At 43.6% G+C, this 17,584-nt stretch overlaps 1 protein-coding gene across 1 annotated transcript in view; it reads right to left on the bottom strand.

Moving 5' to 3' along the window:
* The window catches only part of LOC126278548 (protein cornichon homolog 4-like), an 80,012-nt gene that overhangs the window by 7,915 nt on the left and 54,513 nt on the right, over window positions 1-17,584 (bottom strand). The window lies entirely within an intron of this gene.

The following is a 17,584-nucleotide window of genomic DNA, read 5'->3' as shown; positions in this document are numbered from 1 at the left end:
AGTCTTTCTTATGAGGATGTGATCTGATGATGTACGGTTTGTCTACACTAAGCAAAAGGAAGCAGAGATTACAATGTAGAAATATTTAAAAGAGATCAATAATAATTCATACAACACTGATGCTTTGTTTTCTGAATGCACAAACATGACAACAAAAGAGGTTCTTTACCAAATCAATGAGGCTTATAAGGGTAAAAACAGTTACTGAATCAGTGAGTTGCAGTTGCGTGTAAGACTATTCACAATCGGGTGTGCAGATGGTTGGTGAAGTAACCATCAAACGTGACTGAGTAATGGGTAAAAAAGGTGATAGAGTGATCAAAGAAAACATATATCAGTATGTGAAACTCAATCTCCTCTCAGCTCAGCATTTTGAATGTTCAACTAATTTTCAGTGTCCGTAATAGGAGGAACATGAAAAAGAATGAACTTTTATATTTAAAATAATATCTACCATTTTAATGAAATGACACTAGTTAATGATTTAGCATTTATCTTGCACTGATAAGAATAAATAATAACTTCAGGGGGCACCATTTCTTATAAAAATATGAAGAATTCAATTTTCTGTATATTTTCTCAAATTTCACAAATTTAGAACTTACATGCTGTACGCAATTATATGTCAACACAAATCTTGCAAACGCAGTACTGCCTAAAACTTCCAAAATTAATAATATCCTATTCAGTCCATTAGCAGTACTAACCACTGTCTCTACGTGCCTCTTTGCAGGTATTTCATTAAAACTCTATCATGTAATACCTTTGTGAGTATGTATGTCTCATAAAAGAAAGAAAGAAGGAAGGAAGGTTAGGGTTTAATGTCCATCCCCCCTCCCTTGGCAAGTTTGTCAGAAACAGAGAACAAGCATGGATTAGGGAGTGAAATCTGTTGCGCTCTTTCAAAGAAAACCTCACAGCATTTGCGTTAAGTATTCTAAGAAAAGCTAAATCTGGATGGCCGGATGGGGATTTGACAAGGTGTACTCCAAAACATGAGCTCATTGTCTCACCAATGTGCAACCTCACTCAGCACATGTCCCATAATTTTCAATGCTTTCATTACACCACAGACAAATGTGCTTGTGAGTTATGATACTGTTAATTTGAAGAAGGCAAATGCCAAATATGGCTTTTGGTGAGCAACGTTTAAATCAAGTAGAAAATTGATTGATTAAAACACTCTAAAGGTGGTTATGAGTTGTGGAAGGTGAGAAACATTCCAAGATCATGCTTTTTAGCAGATCAGTTGGACACGGGACAAATTGCAGCAAAGTTTGTTCCTCATCAACAAGAAAACAGTGTGACAATGACATTTGCGCAGAACAAAAAGTATGTAGTTGGCATGTAGTTCAGTGCTGTGATGACAATCAATATTCACTATCACCTAAACTTTCATCTGCAAATGCAATTTTTTCTGTACTCAGACGCATTATAAGTATGTTGTGGCACTTATCACATTCTGCTATTTTAGAAATACTGTTCTGTAGTGGTGGGAGTAGAGAGGGGAGAGGGAGACAGCCAGCTGGAGCAGGTGGAGAGAAGTCGCAGTTGCAGGAGTCAATCGGCTATCAGGTATCGACCATTGACTATCTCTCTATGAAATCACACTGTATCGATACGTGACATGTGTACACCTGCTAACGTGAAGAATGCTGTTTTTGTGTGCTCTTGCGTTTCTTATATTCACCAATGTGTAGGAAGTGTGTTAATTCACCAAATGTTTTCTGTTACGTGTGTGGCAAGTTTACAACTAAGTCTCAAAGACATCCCATTGCAACAATCATGAAAAAGCCATTGATTTGTATTTTGAATCAAAGGTAGACAAGTTTTGGGCACCACAGAACTGCTGTTCATGTTGCTCCAGTTATTTATGAGGCTGGCTGCATGTAACCCACCCATCTACGCCATTTGCCATAATACAGTTGCGGAGGGAACCTAGAGACTACATTACAGATTGCTACTTTTGTTTAACAAAAGTAGAAGGAATCTTAAGTAAATCAAAGCACACAATATCTCATACAAATTTGGAGTTTGCAAATCGCCCTGTTCCACATTCTGATTCTCGCCCAGTTCCAAAGCCACCAACAGAATGAGCACTGGAAGATGAAACAGACTGGGGTAGTGACAAACCAACAGATCATGAAGATCTCGAGTAAATGCCATCTGCAGCACGGTTACAACCACAACCATTGTCAAGGCAGAACTGAACGATCTTGTAAGAGATCTCAATCTTTACTTGGGTCTCATCTTCAAGAAAAGCACTGTTACAACCAAACACTAGTTCACATTCCGTAAACAACAGCTTGATCTTTCCACTTTTTCTCAATGACAGAGGGTTTGGTATACTGTAATGACATAAATGGGCTGCTAACAAAATTTGGGATGATTCACAATCCAGAAAAATGGCACCTATTTATAAATTCCTCCAAGAGTAGTCTCAAAACTGTTCTCTTACATAACGGAAATGAGAATCCTCCAATACAAGTGGCCCGTTCAGTTAAAGGAAATCTAGGAAAGCATGATGATATTCCTGAAATATATTGAATATTTGAATCACAAATGGAAATCTGAGGTGATCTCAAAGTTCTGGGACTAGTTCAGGGAATGCAGACTGGTTACACAAAATCATAATTGCTGTTTCTGGTGTCACTGGGATGGTAGGTCAAGGAAAGACCACTGTGCAGTCACAGAGTGGCCTTTGAGAGAAATTTTCAATCCCGATTAAAAAAAATCTGTTGCATGAATCCTTTGTTGACAAAGACAGTGTGTTGTTACCACCACTTCATCTGAAATTGGGCTTTTGAACAATTTTGTGAAAGCATTCAACAAATTTGGCTGGGGTCTTCAATTCTATAAATTTCCTGTGATTAGCACTGCAAAAATTAAAGAAGGAATTTTCTTTGGGTCTCAGATCCAAGACTTAATGAAAGATATACCTTTGAACAGTTGCTGACAGATACTGGGAAGTCAGCTTGGCTTGTTTTTAAAGATGTATTCTACAATTTCTTGAGAAACATAATGTCTGAGAAATGTCTCTGAAATTACATTTTCTTGATTTCCATCCAGATATCACCCCACCTAATCTCGGAGATGTGAGTGACGAACATGGTGAGCAATGTCACTAATATATCGCTGCCATGGAAAGACGATATACGGGAATATGATCGCCAAGCATTTGACGTTTCACCATCTACCTACCAACAGAAAGTTTCCAAAGAAAGTTTCTAAGTTGTAGGCACATTTCAGGCTTTATTCAGCTTACTCATACTATTTTCATCTTATTTTATGTTTTGTAATACAAAAAATTACTTTTCATGTAATTGGATGGATAAAAAATCTCCTTACCAAGTGATAGCAGAACACACACATATAAAAGGAGGTTATAATTAGGCAAGCGTTTGGAGCCAATGGCTCCTTTACAGGCAGAAGGGTTGGAGGGGAAGGAAGATGGGTGAAGGAAAAGGACTGGAGAGGTCTAGGAAAAGGGGTAGATTTAGTAAAACCGTGGATCAGGGGAGAGTTACCAGACAGGATGAGAAGAAAAGACTGATTGTTGGTGACTGCAACAGATGAGATTTGAATATTTTCAGATTTTCAAATTTCATCTGGTTCTGTCCCCAACAGTCAGTCTTTCCTTCTTATCCCATCTCGTAAGTCTTCCCTGACCAGCGACTATGGGTGACTTTACCAAAATCTACCCCTTTTCCTTCACCCTGTTTCCTTCCCCTTCTGTGTGGTCAAAAATTGATTGTTCTCATTGTCAAACAATTACTTTTGTTACATGATCTGTATATTAATCAACTACAGGTTCCTCCTGTATTGTTACTGAGTCATTTCCAAGTTTCTCAAAAGCGGTATATCTGGTGTATCTTTTCCAGAAAAACTGGTATGTGATGGAACATTTCGAATTTTATTTTCACAATCAATGTATGTGATTAGTAAAGAGGACATAAAAACTATCTTGTGGCAAGGCACAAAGTTCAAATTTGTTGCACTGTGTAATTAACAAAATTAACGCATTCAAGTATGCTGTGAATTGATCACGATGATACAGATTTATTATACAGAACCACATATTTAGTAACCTCACTCTATTAACAAATGGAAGATAACAACAAATCTCCAAGTTTAACATCACCAATGTGCCTGAGGTAAGAGCTCTACTGATATCCTGGCCGATCACATGAATTTCTGTAGTAGGCAAATGTAAAATCACTTCAGCTGTTGGTATCCGACTCACCTCTACCAGTGGCCTCTGACTACTATGTCCGTGTACCAATGATAATGATATACATTATGTGGTCAAAAGTATCAAGACACCTAGCTGAAAATGACTTACAAGTTCATGGCACCCTTCATCAGTAATGCTGGAATTCAGTATCGTTTTGGTCTGACTTTAGCCTTTATGACTGCTTCCACTCTCACAGGCATGCGTTCAATCAGGTGCTGGATGGTTTCTTCGGGAATGGCAGCCCATTCTTCATGGAGTGCTGCACTGAGAAGAGGTATCGATGTTGGTTGGTAAGGCCTGGCACAAAGCTGGCGTTCCAAAACATCCCAAAAGTATTCTATAGGATTCAGATCAGGACTTTGTGCAGGCCAGTCCATTACAGCAATAAAAAAATTAGAAAGAAGGTCAGCATTGAGCATAATTCTGATGATTTATTAACAGCAAAATCGATTTTCGATCACATAACGATCATCTTCAGTGCTTTATCATACAAACTAAAGCTCTTAGGCACTGGTGTCTAGTTATTAGCAGTAACAGAAGCTATATATTTACTTTACTTTGTTTCCATGTACGAGTAGACGTGGATTCGTTAGGTTGTCGCTTGTGACCCCGTTGCTTCTTGCGTGTTGTTGTTCGTAAGGTTGTGCGCGGTCGTTCGTCATTGTTTGTGTCCATCCTTTCCTGTTGTTTGTTTGTTCACAGGCTGCTCCCGTTTGGTCCCACCACACTTCATTCTCGGCAACCCTGTGACCGTTCCGGTCGCTGTTACAACATTTTGGTGACATTGTAAACGGTGGTAGTTGTTAACAAGGAGGCAAAGTTGGTCTGTCTTCTGGAGCAACAGCAGCAGCTCATGCAGCAACAGCAGCTCCAGTTAAACACCTTACAGCAGTTGTGGTTGCTACGGGCAAAGTTGATGCGAAGGATGCACTGTCACAACAGCTTCCAATTCCTCAGGTGTTCGATGCTTTCCCACGTCCGCCGTCGTTCCCCCATTTAATGACGCTAAAGAATACTGTGAAACATACATACATCGGCTGAAACAACATTTCACAGCTTTTCAACTCACGGATGACTCTTTGTAGCGATCTCTGCAAGTTGGCACCGCTTTCCGATCCTGTGGCTCTCCCTTTCCAGCAGGTATGCCTTTTGCTGACAACCTATTATTCCCAACGCTACCATGTGGTCGCCTCTTGGCTGGAGCTCCACCAGTACCATAAACAACCTGGTCAATCGTATGATTCCTGGGCCATGGACTTGCAGGGTCTCAGCCGTTGATGCAATTTTACGTTCACCAATCAGCAGTGTAAGGCTTCGTATGCAGACTCGCTGATCCGGGATGTGGTGGTTCAGCTGGCCCCCAATCCTGATGTCCACACTGCGGCACTGAAACTCGATAACCCCTCCTTGGAAGAGACTCTCCGCATTGCCCGCATTGTTCAAGCGGCTAACAAGTGCCTTATGGCACAGCTGCAAGTGGCGGCAATTGATGTGTCTCGGCAGGTTCTGCCCTCGTGACGTGGTCCAGTCGACAACGGCCAGCACCATTGAGACTTTTTGTCCGATGTCTCTATGGCATCGGCACCTCCAGTCACACCTCGTCACCGACCGCGCGGCCCACTTCCATCTTGCCCACAGTGCTTTACCACACATTCTCACGCTGATTGTCCTCACCCCTGAACCTGGAAAACATGCACACTGTGTAATAACGAGGTCCACATCCAATCGGTTTGTTGTAGTCGCTCGACTCGCTCCAGTCCTGCCCCTCCTGGGCCTCAAGATAACATCCATGCTCTGCAATCAGTCGTCCCACAGGATGACCCATCAGCGCAGAAGCTTTTCCTCATGCTCCGCCTTTTCACTGAGGATGTGTTTTCAGGTTGACACTGGGACCACCATCTCCCTGATTAATATGGCAACATACACCCGACTGGGCTCTCCTGAGTTGTCACCTCACTCTCAGTGTTTGTTCACCTATGGAGACAGTTCCATTCCCCTTCGTGGGCAGTTCGTCATCCAGGTGATGTACAAACGTGTTCCCCAGCCCCTTACCCTCTTTGTCGTCGACCATCTATCGGCTTCGAATATTTTTGGCCTGGATGCATTTCAGCTGTTTGGTTTTTAAATTTCTGATGTAATTAAGGTTTTTTCCATGGCTTTTCCTTTTCAGGACTTGGATGATCTGTGCTCCGCTTTTGTGTCGTCGTTTGCAACGGATCTTGGATGTGCTTCCAATTTTCAGGCGCACATTACGCTTCAGCCAGATGCACAGCCTCACTGTTTCCAGGCTCAACCCCTTCCAATGGTCTTACGGACAGCAGTCAAGCAGGAACTTGTTTGGCTCCAGGCCACTGGCATTCTGGAGCCTGTGACATACAGTGACTGGGTGACACCACTGGAGATATAATGGAAACCCAATGGGTCCCTTCGGCTGTGTGGGGGCTTCAGCACTACTGTCAATGCTCAGTCCCTTGTAGACACTTACCCCATTCCTTGACAGGAAGACCTTCTCGGCCAGCTTGCCAGGGGATAGTACTTCTCAAAGATCGACCTGGCTGAGGCATACCACCAGTTACCCTTGGATACTGATTCCCAGAACATCTAGGTTATCAATATGCCTTTTGGATTGCACAAGTACAAGCGCCTTTCATTTGGTGTCTCTTCGGCGCCAGCCATTTTCCTGGAGCAGCTTACACAGCCTATCCCCACCTGTGTGAATTATCTGGATGACATCTTGGTCACCGGGCGTTCCCGTTCGAAACCTCAGTGCCTCATTTCACACTCTACAATCTGCAGGTTTATGCTGTCGGCTGGAGAAGTGTAGTTTTTTTCCAACCAGAAGTGGAGTACTTAGGCCACTGACTTAGAAAAGATATCATTCACTCTTCGGGTCGTAATGTAGCGGCCACTGAGGCCCTTCCTCGTCCCAAGAATTTACCTGAACTCTAGGTGTTTTTGGGTAAGTTTACTTATTACTTAAAGTTCTCACCCCAGCTGCCTCTGTTGCTCAACCCGCAATCACTTGCGCCACAAAGGGGTGCCTTTTGATTGGTCTCCTGCCTGTGACCAGACTATTCTCCATTTAAAGGCGATGCTGAAGTCCACCCCTTGCCTTACTCCCTTCTCTTCAGAACACCCCTTGGTTGTGGCAGCTGGTGCATCATCATGAGGCATTTGGCCGTCCTCGCGCATCAGAATGCCGATTGCTCAGAATAGCCCATCACTTTTGCATTGAGACTTCGCCCGCCCCCCCCCCCCCCCCCCCCAGACAGAAATATTCCCAGATTGAAAAGGAGGCATTGGTGATCGTGTTCGCCATCCAAAAATTTCACACCTTTCTCTTTGGGGCAAAGTTCACCCTCCTGACAGACCATAAACCCTTAGTTATGCTTTTTGGACCCCACTCTTACCTTCCAGGGTGGGCAGCTCCATGTCTCCAACACTGGGTATTATTTTTACGAAATTATGCTTACACCATCTGGTATAAGCCCACTGCTCGCCATGCTAATGCCTTCCAGCAGGCCCTGATCCTGTGTTTGACCAACAGGAGGTCCTCTGCTTTCACATTGATTCCGCCCGTCGGGATGCGCTGGACAGTCTGCCTCTTATGGCTGCTACATTGCATCGCAACACGCCGAGACCATATCTTGTGGCTGGTTCTCTGCTACATGGTGGCCCTCCTATATCACTCATCGGATGTGGGCCAATTTCAGCCCCTGGCACCACCTGTCCCACAGGCTCTCCATGGTCGATGATGTCCATCTGTTGGTCACAGAGTCGGATGGCCATCGGGGTGGTCACCCCTATGGATTTGCGGCATCAAGTTTGTTACACCACAGGCACAGGTATGTCCCGCATGAAAGTTTTGGCTCACTGGCACATGTATTGATCCAGCATCGATGGCGATATTGACCGCCTGGTCTGCGGGTGCGCTGTGTGAGTGCGCGTCACCAGGCAAGACCCCCTCACTAGTTCGCACCCTGGACTGTGCCTCGCCAGCCCTGGGATCACACCCATCTCGATTTTGCGGGCCCGTTATTGAGGTCCATTTGGTTACTTATTGTTGATGCCTACCCCAAATACCCATATGACGTCCGCATGGCGTCCACTACCATGGAGGCTACACGCATGGTCCTGGCCTAGGCTCTCGCCATAGAGGGCCTGCCTCACACATTGGTCTCCAATAATGGCCCCCAATTCATGGCATCCTCCTTCCATGACTTGTGTCAGGCCCACGGTATGAAACATATCGGTAGCCCACCTTTCCACCCTTCCTCCAATGGTGCGGTGGAGAGGCTTGTCTGCATATTTAAACAACATTTGACAAAGGCAGTTGACACATCTCCAACGTCGGCCCTCACCCTGTTTTTGGGTACCTATCGCATCACGCCAATTGACAGACATAGTCCGGTGGAGCTCTTCCATGGGCAACAGCTGCAGACCCTGCTCCATTTGCTGATTCTGTCCCCCTCCCGCCCTCACTCCCAGCCCTCTCAGCGTTAAGCCCCCGGCGCGGCTGTGTGGGCCTGCGTGTACGGAGCAGGGCGGGTTGGACGTCTGCCACGGTCATCACGGTCCATGCGCGTGGGCCTGCCGCTGGCCCTCCCTGCCCCCAGGTTGATTGGCGGCTCCCTCCACCACCCTGGCCTCTGGGTCGGCTGTCATGGACACCTCGGACGTCCCATCCTCTCTGCCAACGGCAGTTGACGAGCCGGTCTACTCGCATCTGCCAACCACCTCGGCACCGTCCAAGGCGTTCCACCCCTAAGCTCAAGTTTCAGGTGGGAGGGATCTAGTACTGAGCGCTGCGGGATTTCAAATCCATGCCAGACGGCATGGACCTCGATTACCACTAGACGTCTCTGCAGGTCGTGCCGTAAGATGTGGCTGCGCGCGCACGTTCCTGACCCGCATATAACGCGAGGGTGCCACGGTGGGGCATGTGGTGCCAGCAGCCAATAGCGACGTAGCCTATTCTGTATTTAAGTGCCTGCCTCTCACTCAGTGAGGCAGTCTGATATTCGTGAGAGTCTATCGACATCTCCCCTACAGACAGCAAGTTTACTTTACTTTGTTGTGGATTCGTTAGGCTGTTGCTTGTGACCCTGTTGCTTCTTGCATGTTGTTCGTAAAGTTGTGCTCGATCGTCCATCATCATTCATGTCCGTCCTTTCAAATTCATTTGTTTGTTCGCGGGCCGCTCCCATTTGGTCCTGCAGCACTTAGTTGTCGGCAACCCCGCGACCAGAACACTCGTGGTTACAATACCAGCTCTGAATTGCTCTTCAACATTGAGAAGCAAGAAGGTGCTTAAAACATCAATGTAGGCCTGTGCTGTGATATTGCCACGCAAAACAACAAGGGGTGCAAGCCACCTCCGTGAAAAACACGCCCACACCGTAACACCACCACCTCCGAATTTCACTGTTGGCACTACACATGCTGGCAGATGAAGTTTACCAGGCAATCACCACATCCACACCCTGACATCGGATCACAAAATTGCGTACCATGATTGTCACTCCACACAATGTTTTTTCCACTGTTCAATCATCCAATGTTTAAGCTCCTTACACCAAGTGAGATGTCATTTAGAATTTACTGGCATGATGTGTGGCTTACGAGCAGCTGCTCGACCCTGAAATACAAGTCTTCTCACCTCCTGCCTGCCATAGTACTTGCAGTGGATCCTGATGCAGTTTGGAATTTCTGGGTGATGGCCTGGATAGATGTCTGCCTATCTCTTCAACTGTCCGTGGTCTCTGTCAGTCAACAGATGTGAGGTAGGCCTTTTTGCTTTTGTGTTGTATGTGTCCCTTCACGTTTCCACTTCACTATCACAAGAGAAGCAATGGACCTAGGGATGTTTAGGAGTGTGGAAATCTCTCGTACAGATATATGAAACAAGTGACACCCAATCACCTGACCATGTTTTAAGTCTGTGAGTTCCGTGGAGCATCCCATTCTGGTCTCTCACAATGTCTAATGACTACTGAGATCGCTGATATGAAGTATCTGGCAGTAGGTGGCAGCACAATGCACCTAATATGAAAAACATATGTTTTTCGTCTTGTTCAGATACTTTTGATCACATAGTGTAAATCTGTGTGCATAATAGTATGAACTATGAACATGTCGTTTCCACCACCGCTAAGTTTAATGGAACTGTTTTATATTATACTTACTAAACATGTGTGTTGCAACTTAGTAATGTTTGGACTCATTCAGGAACTATAACACGTTATTTTCTGTTTTGACTTACACACACGTCAAAAAAAGTTTTGCATCACCTCAGTTCCAAGAGTTCCAGAACCTGTGCAGAAAACTGGAATAGAGATCAACCTAAACAACATTTCTGCCCTTTTTATTTCTGATGAAAACCTCACACATTGCATGTTGTACCATCATCATACAGTGAGACCTCCATATGTGATTGTCCTGATTGCTGTACACACCAGTACTTCCCATATCCAGTAGCACGTCCTCTTGCATTGATGCATGTCTGTATTCATCGTGGCATACTGTCCACAAGTTCATCAAGGCACTATTGGTCCCGATTGTCCCACTCCTCAATGGCAATTCGGCATAGGTCCCTCAGAGTTGTTTGTAGGTCACGTCATCCGTAAACAGCCCTTTTCAATCTATCTCAGGCATGTTCAATAGGGTTCATGTCTGGAGAATATGCTGGCCACTCTAGTCGAGCAATTTCGTTATCCTGAAGGAAGTCATTCACAAGCTGTGCACGATGGGGGTGCGAATTGTCATCCATGAAGACGCATGCCTCACCAATATACTGCCGATATGGTTGCACTATCGGTCGGAGGATGGTATTCACTTATCGTACAGCCACTACAGCACCTTCCATGACCACCAGCGGTGTATGTCGGTCCCATATAGTGCCACCCCAAAATAGCAGGGAACCTCCACTTTGCTGCACTCACTGGACAGTGTGTCTAAGGGGTTCAGCCTGACCGGATTGCCTCTAAACACATCTCCGATAACTGTCTGGTTGAAGGCATAAGCGACACTCATCAGTGAGGAGAATGTGATGCCAATCCTGAGCAGTCCATTCGGCATGCTGTTGGGCTGATCTGTACCGCACTGCATGGTGTTGTGTTTGCAAAGATGGACTTCGCCATGGACGTTGGGAGTGAAGTTGTGCATCATGCAGCCTATTGCGCACAGTTGGAGTCATAACGTGACATCCAGTGGCTGCACAAAAAATATTATTCAACATGGTGGTGTTACTTCAGGGTTCCTCTGAGCCATAATCCATAAGTAGCGGTCATCCATTGCAGTGGTAGCCCTTGGGAGGCCTGAGCGAGGCATGTCATTGACAGTTCCTGTCTCTCTGTATCACCTCCATGTCTGAACAACATTACTTTGGTTCACTCTGAGAAGCCTGAACGCTTCCCTTGTTGAGAGTCCTTCTTGGCATAAAGTAACAATGAGGATCAATTCAACCGCGGTATAGTCCGGTTAGACAAGGTTGAGCTACAGGCAACATGTGCCGTGTAGCTCCTTCCTGGTGGATTGATCGGCTGTCGGACCCCCTCCATGGAACAAGCGCTGCTCATGCATGGTTGTTTACATCTTTGGGTGGGTTTAGTGACATCTCTGAACAGTCAAATGGACTGTGTCTGTGATACAATATCCACAGTCAATCTTCAGGAGTTCTGGAAACTGGGGTGATGCAAAATTGTTTTTGATGTGTGTATTAAACTCCACAATGAACGTTTTCTGTTTCCTTTTATGGACTCATAGACAATTTTAATCTGTTGTTGAAGAAGTTAATTTGCCTTCAGTAAATGTGGTTGACACTAAAAAGAGGGTTACAATGTTGAAAATGAGGTGGTCACAGCTTTGGTTGACTAAGTGCTGTTGCGGCAGCAGCAATAGTGAAACCAACACCTTGACTGGTGAGGCACTTAAGAAGTTCAATGCCGCAATAGTTGCAAGAGCTGGTAGCCATCCCAGAATTCTGCCATTTAATGAGGCTCAAGAAGACAAAGTATATCAAAAATGCTTCATGCTGTATTTTCAGGCAACTGAGATTAAATGTCTGCATCATCAATGGGCCTTTTTGCTGTCAACAAATTGTCAGTTATATTTATGGACAGGGAAGTTTTGTGGAAACAACAATGTAACAAATCATGCAAAATTGGCAGTTTCTATAAAATATTGTGAAATTTGTTATTTTTCCATTCCTGTATTAAAATGTAAATCTGAAGGCAGCACTTCACTGATGTTCGTAACCGAAACTTATTTAATGTTAAAATTGCATCTTTATAATTGTTTCATAACCTTAAAATGACAGTTCATTAACTATTTACAAATCTGATGCCTAGATAGAACATCAGCTGATACAGTATCATCTGCCGCTGTCGAATTTCTTGACTCTTCTGTATAACAAATCATAGACATACATCGAGTTTTGGAGAGATGTTTAGTACAGTACAGCAATTAAACTGCATACTTTTGTAGTATGTAAATGTAAATACACAAACCACTAAATACGGAATACAGCATTTTAGCTTTGCAAACATGTAAATCAACATGGCGCCTCCTTCTTTTGCTTCCATCAGTCACTTGGGCTACGCTAGAGATCACGCTGTCACCACAGGCTCATTTCACAAAAACAGTAAAAATTATAATGAGTAAATGTAGCAATAAACATTCCAGTGTTCTATTCCACCGCCAGAAACAGGTCTGCACGACACCACATGTCCTGTCCTGTGATTAGGTGATACAAGCAAACCAAGCAGATGCCATGTTGATTTATAAATTTTTAAAGCTAAAGTGCCATATTTGGTGGTTTTTGTATTCTGACAGAAATATGGGAGTTCAATGGGTTCACAAGCTAAAGATTTCCCAAAAATGTGCTGTTTTCGGTTCAATTTCCTGTGCAGTACTCGAGATCTCCCAAAAATGTGATGTTTCTCGTATGATTTGCTGTGCATGAGGGTTGGAAAATTTAATGTTGCCAGATGAAGCTATTACCTCTATCCCAAATTGAAGTGGTCTGAAAATGGATTCATTATTATGGGGGAATTTTTTTATGATGAAACTTGTAAACTTTTGAAAAACATGAAGAGGAATACATTAGGCAAAGGGAAAGGAAACAGTGAAACACACTGGCTTGCCCCTTCAAATGAGGCTCTGCCAAGTCTTATGAACACAGATACATGCAAATCTTTGTTCATGCTACTAAGATACTGTTTCGACAATGGCATGATGATGATGATGACGATGATGAACTCTGTTAATGACAACATGGCAAACAGCTTGTTGTGTACCTGGAAACGGAGGTCTCTTACTTCTATCAAAATTTTAGCAGATACTACAGCAACTTTCAAGCTTCAGTTCGGGCCATAAATGTTGCACTGCAACAGCTGTGTGTGAAGATAAACAACAGAAGGAAGATTAGGGTTAAATATTCTACATAAAAAAAAGGTCTTTTGAGATGAGTCACTATCTTGGATTGGGGAAATAAAGTGGCTGTGTCTTTTCCAATGGATCTGTCCTGGCAACTGCCTTATATAATTTAGGGACAACGTGAAAAACCTAAATCTACACAGGGACTGTTTCACTATTTACCAGAATTTGTTAATCAAGTGTCCTACCATTTTGCTACATTGCTCCACTGGATAAACACATTTCAGAAAGTACTATTGGCCTTGGTTGGCAGTTTTAGAGATTTTATTGCAAATAAGACAAGTGATACCTCAGAGAAGTTGGATAAGGCAGAGTAGTTTTTGTATAATAATTGAGAAATGATGTTCATTCAGAAGATAGAAGTTATATTGGACTGCTATGTGGTTCTGTTAATCATTAGAATTTATACTTGGGTGATGATAAATGGTTTCTGTAAGAATCGGAGCCATTTCTCCTATAAATTTTGGGGGCTCCCCACGATCAAATGAATGAGTAATGATGCAGTTTTGGCTAGCTATATACACCTACATCTATAGGTACATGGCTACTCTGCGAAACACGTTTAAGTACCTGGCAGAAGTTTCATTGAACCATCTTCATAACAATTTTCTATTATTCCTATGGAAAAAAAATGAACACCTGTATCTTTCCATGCCAGCTCTTATTTCCCTTATTTTATTATGATGATCGTTTCTCCCTACATATGTCAGTGTCAACAAAATATTTTTGCATTCAGAGGAGAAAGTTGGTGACTGAAATTTCATCAGAAGATCCCACCACAACAAGAAACATCTTTGATTTAATGATGTCCAACCCAAATCCTGTACCATGTCCATGGCACATTCTCCCCTATTTCTTGATAATACAAAATGCGCTGCCATTCTTTGAACATTCTGGATGTACTCCGTTAACCCTATCTAGTAAGGATCTCTCACTGTACAGCAGTACCCCAAATGAGGACAAACAAGTGTAGTCTAGGCACAGTCTCTAAGTAGATCTGTTGCATCTTCTAAGTGTTCTGACAATAAAATGCAGTCTTTGGTTTATGTTGTTCATACTTGTAATTCCTAGGTATTTAGTTGAGTTTAAGACCTTTAGATTTGACAGATTTAACATGTCAACAAATTTAATGGATTTCTTTTAGCACTCATGTGGATGACCTCACAGTTTTCATTATTTAGGGTCACTTGCCAATTTTCATACCATATAGATATCTTATCGAAACCATTTTTCAACTGTGTTTGATCTTATGATGGCTTTACTAGATGATAAATGATAGCATCACCTGCAAACAGTCTCAGATAGTTGCTCAGATTGTCTCCTCAATCATTTATATACATAATACATAGCACAGGGTCTATAACACTACCATGGGGAAGGCCATAAATCACTTCTATATTACTCAATTACTTTCTGACAGTTCGTATAAAATAAAATGAGCATTTGGCGTCACTGGCCAGGAGGCCCCTTACGGGGCAGGTCCGACCACCTTGGTACAGGTCTTATTACATTCGACATTACATCGAGCGGCCTGCGCGGAAGATGGAGATGAAATGATGATGAAGACAACAAAACCCCCAGTCCCTGAGCAAAGAAAATCCCCGACCCAGCCAGGAACCGAACCCGGGCCCGTAGGATGGCAATCCGTCACACTGACCACTCAGCTATCAGGGTAGACTGTCAGTCCCTATGAAGTGTGACTTCTCTGACAGGAAATCAAGAATCCAGTTGCGTAACCAGGATGATATTCCATATGCACGCAAGTTGATTAGAAGTTGCTTGTGAGGTAGAGTGTAAAGGCCTTCTGGGTATCTAAAAATATGGAATCAATTTAAAATCCACTTTCAACAGCACTCAACATTTCATGTGAGTAAAGAAGTAGTTGTGTTTTATATGAGCAATAGTTTCTAAATTTGTGTTGACTGTATGTCAATAGACTGTTCCCTCCATGGTAATTCAAATCCCTGTATCCATTTTGATACTCATTATCAGCTCTGTATTACTTGTTGTTAAGAGAAGATGTGTGTTTTCAAAACTGTTTGCTATTTGTGTGGGCTCTGGAAGTAAATGCTTGAAATAATTTTCAGAGAATGTGTTTAGCACGATTTTGGATTATGTTTTATGCACACATCCAGATTTAAAAATGTGTTTTGATCAACATATCAAGGGTAAATTGAAGTCATCATCAACTATAATTGTATGAGTTGGGTTCATGTTTGAAATTAGTCTCAAGTTTTGTTCGAGTCTTTCAGGAATTTTATCATTTGGGCTGTGAGGTAAGTAAAATGATCCAATTATTATTTTGTTCCGGTTGCCAAGAATGACCCCTACCTACACTAACTCACAGCAACTATCTACTTCAATTTCGCTGAAAGATAAACTGCTTCCAATAGCAACAAAAACACCACCACCAATTGTATTTAGCATATCCTTTCTGAACACCATTACGTCCTTTGCAAAATTTCAGCTGAACTTATCTCCAGCTTTAGCCAGGATTCACTACTTTTAATGATTTGAGCTTCAGGGCTTTCTATTAGCTCACCACAGCTACAACAATTTGCAACTGTTATACCAACGATTCCTAGCTCTACATTCTTCCTGTGTTTGAACGGCACCCTTTGAGACTGAAGCCTCTTTTGTGTTTCCCAAAAACCCTCTAACCTAAGGAGAATGACCAGTCCATGCTACACTGCCTCTTCTACCAGTGTACCTGGCTCCTGTGTGCAACGGACTCCTGACCTATGTAGCAGAACCCAAAACTCCACCACCCTATGGCACAAGTTGAGGAATCTGCAGTACGCTTGCAGTACTGTCTGAGCCTCCAATTCACATCCTCCAGTCAGGTCTGCACCAGAGGTCTGCAATCGGTCCTGTCGACTACACTGCAAATGGTGAGCTCTGCTTTCATCTCGCAAGCAAGACTGGCAGCCTCTACCACTTCTGTTAGCTGTTCAAAACCAGAGAGAATTTCTTCTGATCGAAAGTGATACACATCACTTGTATCGACATGAGGCAGCACCTGCAGTTGGCTGCATCCTATGCTCTTCGTTGCATCCAAAAGAACCTGTCCCACACCTGGAATGACTCCACCCAGTATGCACGTGGGTTTTCTTCCCCTTCTTGGCAGCAAGTCCCTATGGGGCCAATAACATCCTTAACACTGGGGCCCCCAAATATCAGTAATCCCATCCTCTGTGACTGCCCGGATCTTGCAGTCTGAGAGGTTTCCTCTGAAACAGGTCAAGCAACAACATCTGGCTCAGAGCACTGTCGGATAGCACCTGGAACCAGTTTGTGAGGCTAACCGAGGAGGCCTTATGTTCGGCCCCCCAGGACATCTTTCACAGCCTGTCATGCCCCAAGGTGACCTCTCATTCAGCTACGGGTGAGGACTCAACCTCAATGCGAGCAGTAACTGGGCTGGCCACTGGTGCAGATCGATCGACGGACTCGTGGGTAGTGCTGGGCACGCATTGGATCCCCACAGTCGGTTTACAACAACAATGCCCATCCACTGCAGTCTCAAGCTGTGTACCCAAAGCCAACACAGCCTGAAGCTGAGAGCGAAATGTCACCAGCTTCCATCCACACAAAGCAATCACAGTCCCTATCCATACTAAAGATGGTGGAAAACTACACTAAACAGAGAAACAAATGATTGGCACATGTTGCAGAACTTTTCAACACTGATAAAAAATGCAAGAACTGTGTCTACTAAATTAGGTTAACACTGAGACACTTCCAAAGCACGCAGATGAGACCACATAATTCACACTTGTTCAGGAACCCGTAAAATGTAACAAAGTCAGTTATTTCCCTGTTACTGCTATTTCTTACCAGCGGCTGCTGCCTGACTAGGACACTTATGATGAAATTTTCCGAGTGCCGTTTTGCTTGTGATGACATTATGACATG

Source organism: Schistocerca gregaria, chromosome 6 (assembly GCF_023897955.1).
Source record: "Schistocerca gregaria isolate iqSchGreg1 chromosome 6, iqSchGreg1.2, whole genome shotgun sequence".
Classification (NCBI taxonomy): domain Eukaryota; kingdom Metazoa; phylum Arthropoda; class Insecta; order Orthoptera; family Acrididae; genus Schistocerca; species Schistocerca gregaria.
This window is presented reverse-complemented; position numbering and strand designations above follow the sequence as displayed.